At 40.1% G+C, this 16,866-nt stretch overlaps 1 protein-coding gene across 3 annotated transcripts in view; it reads right to left on the reverse strand.

The window, feature by feature from the left end:
- The window catches only part of BMPR1B (bone morphogenetic protein receptor type 1B), a 448,166-nt gene that overhangs the window by 254,473 nt on the left and 176,827 nt on the right, over positions 1 to 16,866 (reverse strand). The gene's annotated exons all lie outside the window — the stretch shown is intronic.

Raw genomic sequence — 16,866 nt, forward strand, 5'->3', positions numbered from 1 at the left:
AGGATGAGATGGCTGGATGGCATCACTGACTCGATGGACGTGAGTCTGAGTGAACTCCGGGAGTTGGTGATGGACAGGGAGGCCTGGCGTGCTGTGATTCATGGGGTCACAAAGAGTCGGACACGACTGAGCGACTAAACTGAACTGAACTGAACTAAATATTCCTGGTAGCTTGGATCTTCCTCGTAGCCCAAACGGTAAAGAATCTGCCTGCAATGCAGGAGACCCTGGTTCGATCCCTGAGTCAGAAAGATCCTCTGGAGAAAGGAATGGCAGTCCACTGCAGTATTCTTGCCTCTAGAATTCCATGGTTATAGGAGCCCAGCAGGCCACAGTCCATGGGGTCGCAAAGAGTCAGACACGACTGAGTGACTAACAACAGTACTACAACTACTAAATATTCCATCTCAAAATTCACTTATTCATACATCTTAAGCCATAACCTTCTCTCCTCAAGCCTACTCATCCAACTATATCAACTAAGGAGGCTATTCTCTGACTTCATTGGAACAAGTTCCTTGAATCCTAGTTTTCTCTGAATCCACTATCCTTCTCCTTCCTTTACATGCTAACCCACAATCAAGCACAAGAGTTCAGTCCACAGCACTCTTATTGTCTCAACTTATGCTTTCTAATAGAACACATTCTTGCTCATAGCTTCAATTACCATATGTCTACTTCCAGCCTAAATCTCTATTCTGTTTCTCAGCCCAGTGTATTCCAACCCAGTATTACAAAATCAAGCTCATTTGCTTTACCCATAAACCTAGTTCTTTTTCAGTACTCTCTTAGTGAATAAGTTTCATCTCTTCAGTTGTACAAGCAAGAAATCTAGACGTCACTTGGAAACTATCAACAGATCCTGTTTATGTGGTATTTATTTTTCAAATTTACCCACTTCTCTCCATCTATAGCCTTGCCCAAACCTAAGCTTTTAGTGACCTACCTGCATAAGTCAAAACTCAATAGGTGCTAAAAGCACTGTGTGTACATTTCACACCACTTATCAATCTTTCAATTTTACATTTCATAGTGTGATTATTTGAACAATGTGTAATTTTCCCCTAGACATGCACAGTTCAACCAGAAAGCCAATATCTCACACATGTAGCTGTTCAAACTTAAATTAATTAAAATCAAATCAAATTAAGAATTCAACCCCAAGAAGACATACCGATGGCAAACAGCATATGCTCAAATATAATGCTCAATATCATATAATGCTCAATATCATTATGCAATAGGGAAAAGCAAATCAAAACCACAATGAAATATCATATCACACATATTAGAATAACTATTATCAAATAGACAACAAATAACAAGTGTTGACAGGATGATGGGGAAAAAGGGAAGCCTTATCCTGTTGGTGGGAATTTAAATTGGTGAAACTATAATGAAAAACAATATGTAGGTTCCTCAAAAAAATAAAAATATAACTACCATATGATCCAGCAATTCTACTCCTAGGTATTTATCCAAAGAAAGTGAAAGGACTATTTCAGAAAGATATATGCACCCCTATATTCAATGCAATAATGTTTATAATGCTCAAGGTATGGAAGCAACCTAAGTGCCCATCTATTATTAGTGGATAAAGAAGATGGGACACACAGATATGCATGTGTATATGTATGTATAATGGAATATATTGCATTCTATTGTTTCTATTAGCATCTGTGTACTCTATTTTGTTTTGTTTTTTTAAAGATGCCCCACTTGCAAGCTCTATATCTGTACTGAAAATCAGGATCAAGCGAGCTTTTGCCTTTCTGTTCCATGGGAGTTTTCTGTCCTCCCTGAGCTTGCCCTAGTCTATTCTGTATAACAGAATGTTTTCTGTTATATATACACACACACAATACATACATATACATAGTAGAATATTACTTAGCCATAAAAAGGAAACCTTTCCCTTTACAATAACATGGATGGACCTAGAAAGTATTACACTAAGTGAAATAAGCCAGAAAGGCAAATACTATATGATTTCATTTATGTAAAATCTAAAAAGCTAATCAAGTGAACAAATATAACCAAACAGAAACAGTCATCAATAAAAAAGAACAAACAGGCCATTGCCAGAGAGTAGGGGTTGGGGAGGAGAAAATGGGAGCTTAAGAGGCATAAAATTTCAGTTTTACAACAAATTAGTCACAAATATAAAATGTACAGATTGCAGAAAATAGTCATAATTATGTAATGTCTTTGGCGACAGAGGACAACTAGACTTATCATGGTGATCTTTTTGTGATGTATAGACACATCAAATCACTATGTTGTACACCAGGAACTAATACAGTGCTGTAGGTCAATTATACTTCTAAAACAAACTCATAGAAAAAGGGATCACACCTGTGGTTAACAGAGGAAGAGAGGAGGAGCAGAGGATGAAGGCAGTTCAGTTCAGTTGCTCAGTCATGTCTGACTCTTTGCAACCCTGTGGACTGCGGCATGCCAGGCCTCCCTGTCCATCACCAACTCCTGGAGTTTACCCAAACTCATGTCTGTTGACTCAGTGATGCAGTCAAACATTTCATCCCTCTGTTGTCCCCTTCTTCTCCCGCCTTCAATGTTTCCCAGCATCAGGGTCTTTTCCAATGAGTCGGTTCTTAGTAGCAAGTGGCCAAAGTATTAGAGTTTCAGCTTCAGCATCAGTCATTCAGTGAATATTCAGGACTGATTTCCTGTAGGATTGACTGGTTGGATCTCCTTGCAGTCCAAGGGACTCTCAAGAGCCTTCTCCAACACCGCAGATCAAAAGCACCAATTCTTCGGCACTCAGCTTTCTTTATAGGCCAATTCTCACATCCATACATATAGGACTGCTGGAAAAACCAAAGCTTTGACTAGATGTACCTTTGTTGGCAAAGTAATGTTTTTTAATATGCTGTCTAGTTTGGTCATAGCTTTCCTTCCAAGGAGCAGGTGTCTTTTAATTTGGCTGCAGCCACCATCTGCAGTGATTTTGGAGCCCAAGACATATATGAAAGTTAAGAGTAAATCTTGAGAGTTCTCATCACAAACAACAACAAAAAAAAACACTTTTCCCTCATTTCTTTAATGTTTTATGAGATGATTGACATTCACTAAACTTACTGAGATAATCATTTCATGATATATGTAAGTCATATCATTAGTCATATCATTATATAGTGCTGTGTGTCAATTATATTTCAATAACACTGAAGTGATAAAAAAAAAATTCAATGCCTCAGTTTCTCTAGCTACATTTTAAGTGCCTAATGGGCCAATGCAGACAACAGCTACCATAGGGAATACTACAGATATACAACATTTCCATCTCAATTAATAGCACTACACTAAAAGGTAAGATTGGGAAAGACTAGAGATCTCTTCAAGAAAAGTAGAGATACCAAGGGAACATTTCATGGAAAGATGGGCACAATAAAGGACAAAGTGGTAGGGACCTAACAGAAGCAGAAGATATTGAGAAGAGGTAGCAAGAATACACAGAAGAACTGTACAAAAAAGACCTTCACAACCCAGATAATCACGATGGTGTGATCACCAACCTAGAGCCAGATATCTTGGAATGTGAAGTCAAGTGGGCCTTAGAAAGCATCACTACGAACAAAGCTAGTGGAGGTGATGGAATTCCAGTTGAGCTATTTCAAATCCTGAAAGATGATGCTGTGAAAGTGCTGCACTCAATATGCCAGCAAATTTGGAAAACTCAGCAGTTGGTCACAGGACTGGAAAAGGTCAGTTTTCATTCCAATCCCAAAGAAAGCCAATGCCAAAGAATGCCCAAACTACCACACAATTGCACTCATCTCACATGCTAGTAAAGTAATGCTCAAAATTCTCCAAGCCAGGCTTCAGCAATACGTGAACTGTGAACTCCCTGATGTTCAAGCTGGTTTTAGAAAAGGCAGAGGAACCAGAGATCAAATTGCCAACATCCTCTGGATCATGGAAAAAGCAAGAGAGTTCCAGAAAAACATCTATTTCTGCTTTATTGACTATGCCAAAGCCTTTGACTGTGAAGGTTACCATAAACTGTGGAAAATTCTGAAAGAGATGGGATTACCAGACCATCTGACTTGACTCTTGAGAAACCTGTATGCAGGACAGGAAGCAATAGTTAGAACTGGACATGGAACAACAGACTGGTTCCAAATAGGAAAAGGAGTATGTGAAGGCTATATATTATCACTCTGCTTGTTTAAGTTATCTGCAGAGTACATCATGAAAAACACTGGGCTGGAAGAAGCACAAGCTGGAATAAAGATTGCCGGGAGAAATGTCAATAACCTCAGACATGCAGATGACACCACCCTTATGCAGAAAGTGAAGAAGAACTAAAGAGCCTCTTGATGAAAGTGCAAGAGGAGAGTGAAAAAGTTGGCTTAAAGCTCAACATTCAGAAAACGAAGATCATGGCATCCGGTCCCATCACTTCATGGGAAATAGATGGGGAAACAGTGGAAACAGTGTCACACTTTATTTTGGGGGGCTCCAAAATCACTGCAGATGGTGATTGCAGCCATGAAACTAAAAGATGCTTACTCCTTGGAAGGAAAGTTATAACCAACCTAGACAGCATATTAAAAAGTAGAGACATTACTTTGCTGACAAAGGTCCGTCCAGTCAAGGCTATGATTTTTCCAGTGGTCATGTATGGATGTGAGAGTTCGACTATGAAGAAAGCTGAGCACCAAAGAATTGATGTTTGTAACTGTGGTATTGAAGAAGACTCTTGAGAGTCCCTTGGACTGCAAGGATATTCAACCAACCCATCCTAAAGGAGTATAGTTCTGGGTGTTCATTGAAGGGAATGATGCCTAAGCTGAAACTCCAATACATTGGCCACCTGATGCAAAGAGCTGACTCAGTTTAAAAGACTCTGATGCTGGGAAGGATTGAGGGCAGAAGGAGAAGGGGATGACAGAGGATGAGATGGCTGGATGGCATCACCAACTCAATGGACATGGGTGTGGGTGAACTCTGGGAGTTGGTGATGGACAGGGAGGCCTGGCGTGCTGCGGTTCATGGGGTCGCAAAGAGTCAGACGCGACCAAGTGACTGAACTGAACTGAAGCGAAGCTGCATGAGAGCACTTTATACCCACCATCCACAACTTGACACGTATAGACAGCCTGAAAAAGAGTAGGCTACACACACACACACACACACACACACACACACACACACACACACACTACTGCGGAATAATGAACATGATAGTGGGACAACAACCGGAAATCACTTGTGGTTCAAATTCATCACTCTATGAATCTCATTTACTGCAGTAGTTCCAATCCTTTCAAGAACTAGTAAAAAGAAATGACTTCTTACAAGTCAAAATTGGGTTTCCCTGGAGGCTCAATGTTAGAGAATCCACCTGGCAACACAGGAGACACCTGTTTAATCCCCAGTCTTGGGAGATCCCACACGGAGCAACGAAGCCCATGTGACACCACTGTTGAGCCTGTGCTCCACAACCGGAGAACCACAACTGCTGAGCCCATGTGCCCCGGAGCCTGCGCTCTGCACCAAAACCGCTGCAGTGAGAAGCCAGCGACCACAACTAGAGAGTAGCCCCCACTCGCTACAACTAGAGAAAAGCCTGTGCAGCAACAGAAACCCAGAACAGCCAAAAACAGATTTAAAAAATTATATACGTCAAAATCATCAGCACTGGCAGAAATTCTCAATCTCATTCCAAGGGAGGGAGGCATGGTTGTTGTTATTAACCTTAGGACTCATTATCACCTCCTGGATAAGTTTATGTTAATAATGTATTAATAAATCATACAGCATCTGTCACTGAAATGGAGATGGAAAGCAGAATGCATACTCAATCTCACTTATAAACTAAATAATGCACATATATCGTCTACCGGGCAATTATGTCCTACTTACTATAACTATGGTGTACACTACTACACAACTATAACTAAAATTATAGTCAAATAAAGCATTAAATCAAACCTTCCCTAGATCCAATGATTATTACCTCTTCCAAAAGCAGTGTATATGTATTTAAAATTATTTTATTCTGGGAGTTGTAGGAATTTTAAAGTTTAAGAAAACTGGACTTTGAAAATTGGCTGGGAAAGCAAAAAAAACTCAGCATACTAAGCACACTATAGTAGAAAAATCAAATAAAGTCAGGATGATGTACATGAAATACTAAGTCAAAATTTAACATTTAACTTTAGACTTAAATGCCCTGAATTTCAGAATCATCACCTACACAGGAAGACATCTGGCTAGTATTAATACTCAAGATAAAAAAATAAAAATGCCCGAAGACATATGCAAATCACCTGGAAGGCTTTTTCAAGCTACTTAAACTTCCAAAACCCTCTTGCTGCTGCTGCTGCTAAGTCACTTCAGTCGTGTCAGACTCTGTGCGACCCCATAGACGGTAGCCCACCAGACTCCCCGTCCCTGGGATTCTCCAGGCAAGAACACTGGAGTGGGTTGCCATTTCCTTCTCCAATGCATGAAAATGAAAAGTGAAAGTGAAGTCGCTCAGTCGTATCCGACTCTTAGCGACCCCATGGACTGCAGCCTACCAGGCTCCTCCGCCCATGGGATTTTCCAGGCAAGAGTACTGGAGTGGGGTGCCATTGTCTTCTCCAAAAACCCTCTTACTCCCTCATTAATAATTCTAACATACCCTGGTTGTAGAAGTAGCTGAAATGAAAGTGAAACGGTAGTCACTCAGTCCTGTCTGATTCTTTAAGACCCCATGGACTGTAGCCTGCCAGGCTTGTCTGTCCATGGAATTCTCTAGGCAAGAATACTGGAGTGGGTTGCCATTTCCTTCTCCAGGGGATCTTCCTGACTGAGGGATCGAACCTCGGTTTCCTGCATTGCAGGCAGATTCTTTACGATCTGAGCTACCAAGGAAGTTCAAAGGTAGCTGACTTCCCAGCAAACATTTATGCTCATCTTCCATAGCACTGAGTTGTTGAGAAGCAGTGGTCGAGCAGGGGACAATATTTTCTACCTTCTTTTACATTTAGGTGAGGCCTTCTGGCTGCTTTTTACCAATGGACCAGGAACAGAGGTTATGTATGTCACTTCAGGGCTTAGGTAGCACATTCTCTCTTCTCCCAAAGAGAACTTGGATGGGAACGTCTCGGCAAGTTTAGAAGTTGTATGCTAAAGACAGAGGAATGTCTATCGGCCTAGATCCCTGAGCAACAATAAGGCACCAAACCCTCTCACCTCCTACCTAGTCTCCAGCCAGCCCACATCCAGTTTCCAGTCAAAAATTCTCATCCTGTAGGTGAGAAATAAATACATAGCATATTAATCCACTTGTACTTAGAGATTTATATGTTACAAGGACTGGATTATCCTTAGTATATGCTTCTATGTGGGCCTACCCCACTGCCCAAGATTGAGAGCCATCACCATGGTGAGCCACCACTAAGCCACAAAGAGAGTGCATTACACAGATGTACTGGAGCAGAAGGGGCTGAAAATGCTAGGATTGTAGTATTTAAAAAGTATTATATAATACTTTTCAAACCTCTGAAATTGTGATATCAATTATCAGGGCTTAATTTACATTCACTTACGAAGAAGGATATGGCAACCCTCTCCAATATTATTGCCTGGGAAACCCCATGGACAGAGGATCCAGGCAGGCTACAGTCCATGGGGCTGCAAAAGAGTCAGTCACAACTTAGCAACTACACAATGCAAATATTAATTTGATATTATACTATCTCATCAAATTATTTGGCAGGTATAAGGTAAATGAAACTTCCTAAATTTCCACAAACTACACCAAAACACAGCTACCAGGAGTTCCAGAAATAGAGCAACCATAAATTATAAACATCAAAACCAAGTTGGTTGTATACACCATAATTTATGATGCACATTTTATTCTTTGTTCCTATCAGCCAACAAGCTTCCTTTATGTTTCAAAATACAGCTTGGTGTTACCTTCTCTTAGCAAAATTCTCCCCACCCTCAATCCTAGATAGTTAATTGCTGCAACCTAGATAGTTAATCACTGCAACCCTCTTGCCTTTTTCATATTGTAATTCAATGCTTTACACATGGATTCTCTCTTCTAGATTCACTAAGCAAAAGTTTGAGTCTCATTCATATCAGAGGCTGGGACCAAGTCAGTAAAATGTACACTCCAAATGAATATTGATGAATGAATAATTTTCTCAGCACATCTCACTGTACAGAAACAAGAAACTAGTCTGTTTTGAATACAAGTATGAAAGACCCAAAGCAAGTCTATGAGGTAGAAAGGAGGATATAGTATATGTGGTTAGAAAAGGAAAGATACAAGCATCTGAATGCAGAGTTTCAAAGAATAGCAAGAAGAGATAAGAAAGCCTTCTTCAGCGATCAATGCAAAGAAATAGAGGAAAACAGCAGAATGGGAAACACTAGAGATCTCTTCAAGAAAATTAGAGATACCAAGGGAACATTTCATGCAAGGATGGGCTCGATAAAGGACAAAAGTGGTAGGGACTTAACAGAAGCAGAAGATATTAAGAAGAGGTGGCAAGAATACACAGAAGAAATGTACAAAAAAGATCTTCACAACCCAGATAATCATGATGATGTGATCACTAATCTAGAGCCAGACATCTTGGAAAGTGCAGTCAAGTGGGCCTTAGAAAGCATCACTACGAACAAAGCTGGTGGAGGTGATGGAATTCCAATGGAGCTGTTTCAAATCCTGAAAGATGATGCTGTGAAAGGCCTGCACTCAATATGCCAGCAAACTTGGAAAACTTAGCAGTGGCCACAGGACTGGAAAAGGTCAGTTTTCATTCCAGTGCCAAAGAAAGGCAATGCCAAAGAATGCTCAAACTACTGCACAATTGCACTCATCTCACGTGCTAGTAAAGTAATACTGAAAATCCTCCAAGCCAGGCTTCAGCAATACATGAACTGTGAACTTCCAGATGTTCAAGCTGGCTTTAGAAAAGGCAGAGGAACCAGAGATCAAATTGCCAACATCCGCTGGATCATGGAAAAAGCAAGAGAGTTCCAGAAAAACATCTATTTCTGCTTTGTTGACTATGCCAAAGCCTTTGACTGTGTGGATCACAATCAACTGTGGAAAATTCTGAAAGAGATGGGAATACCAGACCACCTAACCTGCCTCTTGAGAAATCTATATGCAGGTCAGGAAGCAACAGTTAGAACTGGACATGGAACAACAGATTGGTTCCAAATAGGAAAAGGAGTACGTCAAGGCTGTATATTATCACCCTGTTTATTTAACTTCTATGCAGAGTACATCATGAGAAACACTGGGCTGGAAGAAACACAAGCTGGAATCAAGATTGCCAGGAGAAATATCAATAATCTCAGATATGCAGATGACACCACCCTTATGGCAGAAAGTGAAGAGAAGCTAAAAAGCCTCTTGTTGAAAATGAAAAAGGAGAGTGAAAAGGTTGGCTTAAAGCTTAACATTCAGAAAACTAAGATCATGGCATCCGGTCCCACACTTCATGGGAAATAGATGGGGAAACAGTGGAAACAGTGTCAGACTTTATTTTTTGGGCTCCAAAATCACTGCAGATGGTGACTGCAGCCATAAAATTAAAAGACGCTTACTCCTTGGAAGAAAAAATTATGACCAACCTAGATAGTATATTCGAAAGCAGAAACATTACTTTGCCGGCTAAGGTCAGTCTAGTCAAGGCTATGGTTTTTCCTGTGGTCATGTATGGATGTGAGAGCTGGACTGTGAAGAAGGCTGAGCGCCGAAGAGTTGATGCTTTTGAACTGTGGTATTGAAGAAGACTCTTGAGAGTCCCTTGGACTGCAAAGAGATCCAACCAGTCCATTCTGAAGGAGATCAGCCCTGGGATTTCTTTGGAAGGAATGATGCTAAAGCTGAAGCTCCAGTACTTTGGACACCTCATGTGAAGAGTTGACTCATTGGAAAAGACTCTGATGCTGGGAGGGATTGGGGGCAGGAGGAGAAGGGGACAAGAGAGGATGAGATGGCTGGATGGCATCATGGCCTCGATGGACGTGAGTCTGAGTGAACTCCGAGAGATGGTGATGGACAGGGAGGCCTGGCGTGCTGCGATTCATGGGGTCACAAAGAGTCGGACATGACTGAGTGACTGAACTGAACTGATATGTACTGGATGAGTCAATTTAATAACCTCTTTTATCAATAAAAATTTCTGTGCTTCCCAGGTGGCAGCAGTGGAATATAAGTACTGTATGAGTCAATTTAACCTAATAAATTCTCTTTTGTCAATAATTTTTACCCTGAATTATCTGAAATTTTCAATACTGTTGTTTAACTTAAAAATATAATAGAAGTAAGCAATTATCTTTAAAAAACACACATTTATAAATTACATTGATCAACTTAACTTATGTGTATAGTCTACAAGGCCTGACTGTGCCTCATTTCTTGCCACTGGTCTATAATGACAGACAAGAATTCAACAGACTTGAATTTACTTCAATAAGTACCTCAGGGGTTCTTTAATTTTAAGAGAAAAATAATACTGCAGAGAATAATATAAAATGAGACATGCTTTGAAATAAAATCACTTCCAACAAGGCCAGAAGGTTCTCAGAGGAAATCTGAGAGTATCATTCTTTATGTCACTGTCCCTCAGTTGCCATAAATGTACCTCAGCCTCGCAGAGGACACTGTCTTAAGTAATCCCAGAACCTTTAGTATGAATATATGACCAAAAGCTCCACTGCTAGATCTGGGAACGTATTTTAAACCAGCTTTGCAAACCTAGAATACCTTTTACAGACTCTTTCAAACGACAGGGAAACTTCAAGTACAATCTTCTTTGAGGGTGTTTGTGAATGAGAATGCCACTTTGGGACCCAGCTCAGAAACTCTTTGTTCCAGCTACAGAGGTAGTTTAAAGGGAAATATGAAAATTAATTAACATTCCAGGGATCCCATGCAACCATATGCATTTAAAAGCACAATAGGCCCCACAATCTCTAACCATTCAGCCGTGCAGAGGCTTCTGAGTGGGATGGTCCAGAGCTGACCCTGAATGTGTGCAAAGGCCATCTACACTACTATAGTATACCTCTTGCATTACCTCATAATTTATCACAACTGAATAGTACTGAAGATCAAGAAAAAGAAGGAGAAGTTAAGTTGGGAGAAAGTTACAGGAAAACACCTTCATAGGCCTATTAAGTCAGAAGGCTGACTGTGACGGCACTTACACACTGCAATGTGCTCACTGTATGCTAGGTATTTCAGGCACTAAACACATATTAAATATTTTAATCTTTACAACAATTTCATGAGCTGGCACTATGATTAACACCCTGATTTCAGACTTTTGGCCTCCAGAACTATAACCAAATTCATTTTTGTTGTTCAAGCCACCAAGGTTGTGGTAACTGCTTACAGCAACCTTAGGGAACCAATAAAGGGAATAAGATTATGACAATTATGTCAGCATCATGGTGGAATGAGATGCTCCCTTTGTCTAACCCCTTCAATCTACAACTAGCTAAACACGCATAACTCAAAAAGGTATCCTCTGCCCAATGCATTATGCAAGAGAGATCCACACATCTAGACATCTGAATATGAGCGGACTGGCCACACAGAGAAAGCAGAACTAAGGGTTCAGCAAAGGCAGCACCCCATCCCAGACCCTAGCCATGACAGCCTTGGCAGCAGCAGCAGAGGAAGCACATGAAACTGCAGCCTCTCAGCCTCAGCAGCACTCAAGAGACAGGGAACCAAGCAGCAGAGGTGGCACAGGGCCTGGGACCCCAACCCTCCAACCGCTGCAGTGCCTGCAAGGCTGCCTCCCCCGAAGCAGTAATGCCCATGAACCTGACAACCTCAGCTCCCCCATACAATCCCCTTTCCACACCATGGCAGCCCATGACCCAGGCAACCCTGGACACAGCAGAGCAGCCTACCAACATGGTGTCCTTAGTAGCCACATCAGCTATAGCAACAAAGCACCCAAGACCCTGGAGGTACCAGCAGTGAGGACAAGACAGCTGGTAACACCTCTAGCAGAAGTCGTAGAGGGTCGATACTGCCAATTCTCAGAGATATCTCAGAGGAAAAACAGAAGAACCTCAGATAAGAGAAATTAAAAAAAACTATTGCTATAGCTCCATCTACTGAAAAACAAAAGAAAGTGAAAGTGACTCAGCCGTGTCCAACTCTTTGTGACCCCATGGACTATACAGTCCACAGACTTCTCCAGGCCAGAATACTGGAGTGAGTAGCCTATCCCTTCTCCAGGGGATCTTCCTAACCCAGGGAACAAAACCAGGTCTCCCACATTGCAGGCAGATTCTTTACCAGTCAACCCACCAGGAGAAACAAAAGAAGGACCTCAATCTGTTGAACTATTAGAATCAAAGTAAAAAAAGCTTCACTTAAATAATAAAAGTATTCACTATTGCAAATGTGCCATCAGAACAGCAGCTCATCAGGCAACATGAAAAATCACAGTAATGGTATCACAAAAAGAAAACCCTCCAGAAACCAAACTCGATGTCACAGAAGATTGTGATCTGATAGAGAATTCAGAATAGCTGTTACGAAGAAACTCAATGAGCTAAAAAAAAAAAGCCTCACAAATATAGTTCAATGAACTCAGGAATAAATTTCATGAACAGAAGGAATATTTTAAGGAAAAGACTGAAACTCTGATAAAGAAGAACCAAACAGAATATCATGAGCTGAAGAACTCAACAAGTGAGCTGAAGAATGCATTGGGAAGCACTGGAAATAGAGCAGACCATTTACAAGAGAAAACTAGTGTGCTAAAAGACAGAAATCTAAAAATAATTCATGTGAAAGATGGGAGAGAACCAAGATTTTTTTTTAAATGAAGATGTTCCACAAGAACTATCTAACTCCCCTTAGAAAAGGCAGCATAGGGATATTAAGTATCCCAGAAAGAGAAGAGAGAAGAAAGCAGAGAGCTTCTTTAAAGAAACAATAGCCAAGAGTTCCCAAACCTGGCAAAGGAATCAGGTATACAAGTCTATGAAGCTAATAGAACACCTAATTATCTTGGTGCAAAAAGACATTCTGCAAGGCATATTATATTAAAATAACCAAAGTCAATAACAAAGAAATAATTTTTAAAACAACCAGGGGGAAAAAAGACAATAACCTACAAAGGTACCCCCATCAGGCTATCAGTAGATTTCTCAGCAGAAACTCTACCAAACAGAAGAGAGTACAATAACATACTCAAAATATTGAAAGACAAAAATTATCAGTAAAGAATAACAGCAAATTTATCTTCAGATAGAAAAGTGAAGAAAATGCTTTCCCAGACAAACAAAAGCTGAGTAAGTTGTTACCACTAGACCTACATTATAAGAAATGTTGAAAGGAGCTCTTTTATCAAAAACAAAAGGCAAAAGTATGTAAGACCTTAAGTAAGGTGTAAACAGAATCAGAAAATTGCAACTCTATATTAGGACAAGTTGTTAAACAATTATACCTTCAAAGTAAAAACCATTAAAATAACTATAGCTACTTTCATTTGGTAACAAATGCACAACAAAAAAGAAAAAATCTGCAATAAACTCACAAAGGAAAATGACAAAACCTGTAGACACAAATGAAGAGATGCGATCAGCAGAAAAAGGACTATGTTATTTATGAGATGTTTTATACAAATATCATGATAAACACAATACAAAAACCTAGACCAGGGACATGAAACAAACAAAAAAGACACTGAGAAAACCATCACAAGAAAACCACCATAGTAAAACTTCAGACAGAAACACAAAGAAAAAGAAACAATAAAAATATAGGAAAACCAAAGATAGACAATACCACCTCCTCATTAACAATAATCACTCTTAATGTAAATGAATTGAATTCAGCAATCTAAAGGCAGAGTGGCTGGATGGATTAAAAAATAAGACCCAAGTACATGTGTGCCTACAGGAGACTCATTTCAGCTCTAAAGACAAACATAGGCTCAAAGTGAAGGAATGGAAGATGATGCTCCAAGCAAAGAGCAGTCAAAAGAAAGTGGGTGGAGCTTCCCTCATAACAGACAAAATATACTTCAAGACAAAAACAAATGAACAGTGACAAAAATAGACTTTATATCATGATAAAGGGGTAATGCAGCAAGAAAACATAGAAGCACTAAAATATAAAAAGCAAATTTTAACAGATCTAAAGAGAGAAACTGACAGCAGCAGAGTAATGAGGGGACTGTAACACCATATTCAGATCAGCGGATGGAATATCCAGACAGAAAGTCAATAAGGAAACGTAGGTGTTCAATGAAACATTAGATCACATAGAATTGATAGATATACATGGAACATTTCATCCACATGCAGCAGAATTCACATTCTTTTCAAATGCATATACACATTTGAGAATAGACCATATTTGGGGATATAAAAGAAGTCTCAATAGCTTTTAAGAAGACTAAAATCATAACAAAGAATGGTACGCAACTAGAAATCCACTACAAGACGAAAGCTGGAAATATCACAAACGTGTAGAGACTAAACAAAATGTTACTGAAGAACTATTGAGCCAATGGAGAAAAACAAAAGATAAATAAAACATACAGGATGACAAATGGGAACTGAAAAAGAACATAACAAAATCTGTAGGATGCAGTCAAAGAGGAAAGTTACAGCAGCACAGGCCTAACTCAGGAGACAAAAGGCTCAGACAATAGAGTTCACTGCAGTTCAGTCACTCAGTCGTGTCCGACTGTTTGCACCCCATGAACTGCAGCAGGCCAGGCTTCCCTGTCCATCACCAACTCCCGGAGTTCACTCAAACTCATGTCCATTGAGTCAGTGATGCCATCCAACCATCTCATTCTCTGTCAACCCCTTCTCCTCCCACCTTCAATCTTTCCCACAATCAGGGTCTTTTCAAATGAGTCAGCTCTACGCATCAGGTGGCCAAATTATTGAAGTTTCAGCTTCGATATCAGTCCTTCCAACGAATATTCAGGATTGATTTTCTTTAGGATGGACTGCTTGGATCTCCTTGCAGTCCAAGGAACTCTCAAGAGTCTTCTCCAACATCACAGTTCAAAAGCATCAATTCTTCGGCACTCAGCTTTCTTTATAGTAACCTCTCATATCCATACATGACCACTGGAAAAACCATAACCTTGACTAGACAGACCTTTGTTGGCAAAGTAATGTCTCTGCTTTTTAATATGCTGTCTCGGTTGGTCATAAGTTTCCTTCCAAGGAGAGTCTTTAATTTCATGGCTGCAGTCACCATCTGCAGTGATTTTGGAGCCCCAAAAAATAAAGTCTGACACTGTTTCCCCATCTATTTCCCATGTTTTCTGAATGTTGAGCTTTAACCCAAATTTTTCACTCTCCTCTTTCACTTTCATCAAGTGGCTCTTTAGTTCTTCGCTTTCTGCATAAGGGTGGTATCATCTGCATATCTGAGGTTATTGATATTTCTCCCAGCCATCTTGATTATAGCTTGGGCTTGACCCAGTCCAGCGTTTCTCATGATGTACTCTGCATAGAAGTTAAATAAACAGGGTGACAATATACAGCCTTGACATACTCCTTTTCCTATTTGGAACCAGTCTATTGTTCCATGTCCAGTTCTAACTGTTGCTTCCTGACCTGCATACAGATTTCTCAAGGGGCAGATCAGGTGGTCTGATAGTCCCATTTGTTTCAGAATTTTTCACAGTTTGTGGTAACCCACACAGTCAAAGGCTTTTGCATAGTCAATAAAGCAGAAATAGATGTTTTTCTGGAACTCTCTTGCTTTTTCAAAAATCCAGCGGATGTTGGCAATTTGATCTCTGGTTCCTCTGCCTTTTCTAAAACCAGCTTGAACATCTGGAAGTTCATGGTTCATGTACTGTTGAAGACTGGCTTGTAGAATTTTGAACATTACTTTACTAGCGTGTGAGATGAGTGAAACTGTGCAGTTGTTTGAGCATTCTTTGGCATTGCCTTTCTTTGGGATTGGAATGAAAACTGACCTTTTCCAGTCCTGTGGCTACTGCTAAGTTTTCCAAGTTCGCTGGCATATTGAGTATAGCACTTTCACAGCAGCATCTTTCAAGATTTGAAATAGCTCAACTGGAATTCCATCACCTCCACTAGCTTTGTTTTTGTGATGCTTCATAAGGCCCACTTAACTTCACATTCGAGGATGTCTGGCTCTAGGTGAGTGATCATACCATCGTCATTATCTGCATCATGAAGACCTTTTTGTATAGTTCTTCGGTGTATTCTTGCCACCTCCTCTTAATATCTTCTGCTTCTTTTAGGTCCATACCATTTCTGTCCTTTATTATGCCCATCTTTGCATGAAATTTTCCCTTGGTATTTTCTTGAAGAGATCTCTACTCTTTTCCATTCTGTTGTTTTCCTCCATTTCTATGCACTGATCATTGAGGAAGGCTTTCTTATCTCTCCTTGCTATTCTTTGGAACTCTGCACTAAAATGGTATATCTTTCCTTTTCTCCTTTGCTTTTTGCTTCTCTTCTTTTCACAGCTATTTGTAAGGCCTCCTCAGCAAGCCAGTACGCTTTTTTTGCATTTCTTTTTCTTGGGGATGGTCTTAATCCCTGGCTGCTGTAAAACGTCCTGTAAAATGTCACCTCTGTCCATAGTTCATCAGACACTCTGTCTATCAGATCTAATCGTTTGAATCTATTTCTCACTTACACTGTATAATCATAAGGGATTTGATTTAGGTCATACCTGAATAGTCTAGTGGTTTTCCCTACTTTCTTCAATTTAAGTCTGAATTTGGCAATAAGGAGCTCATGATCTGAGCCACAGTGAGCTCCCGGTTTTGTTTCTGCTGACTGTATAGAGCTTGTCCATCTTTGGTACAAAGAATACAATCAATCTGATTTCGGTGTTGACCATCTGGT

Source organism: Capra hircus, chromosome 6, assembly GCF_001704415.2.
Source record: "Capra hircus breed San Clemente chromosome 6, ASM170441v1, whole genome shotgun sequence".
Classification (NCBI taxonomy): Eukaryota; Metazoa; Chordata; class Mammalia; order Artiodactyla; family Bovidae; genus Capra; species Capra hircus.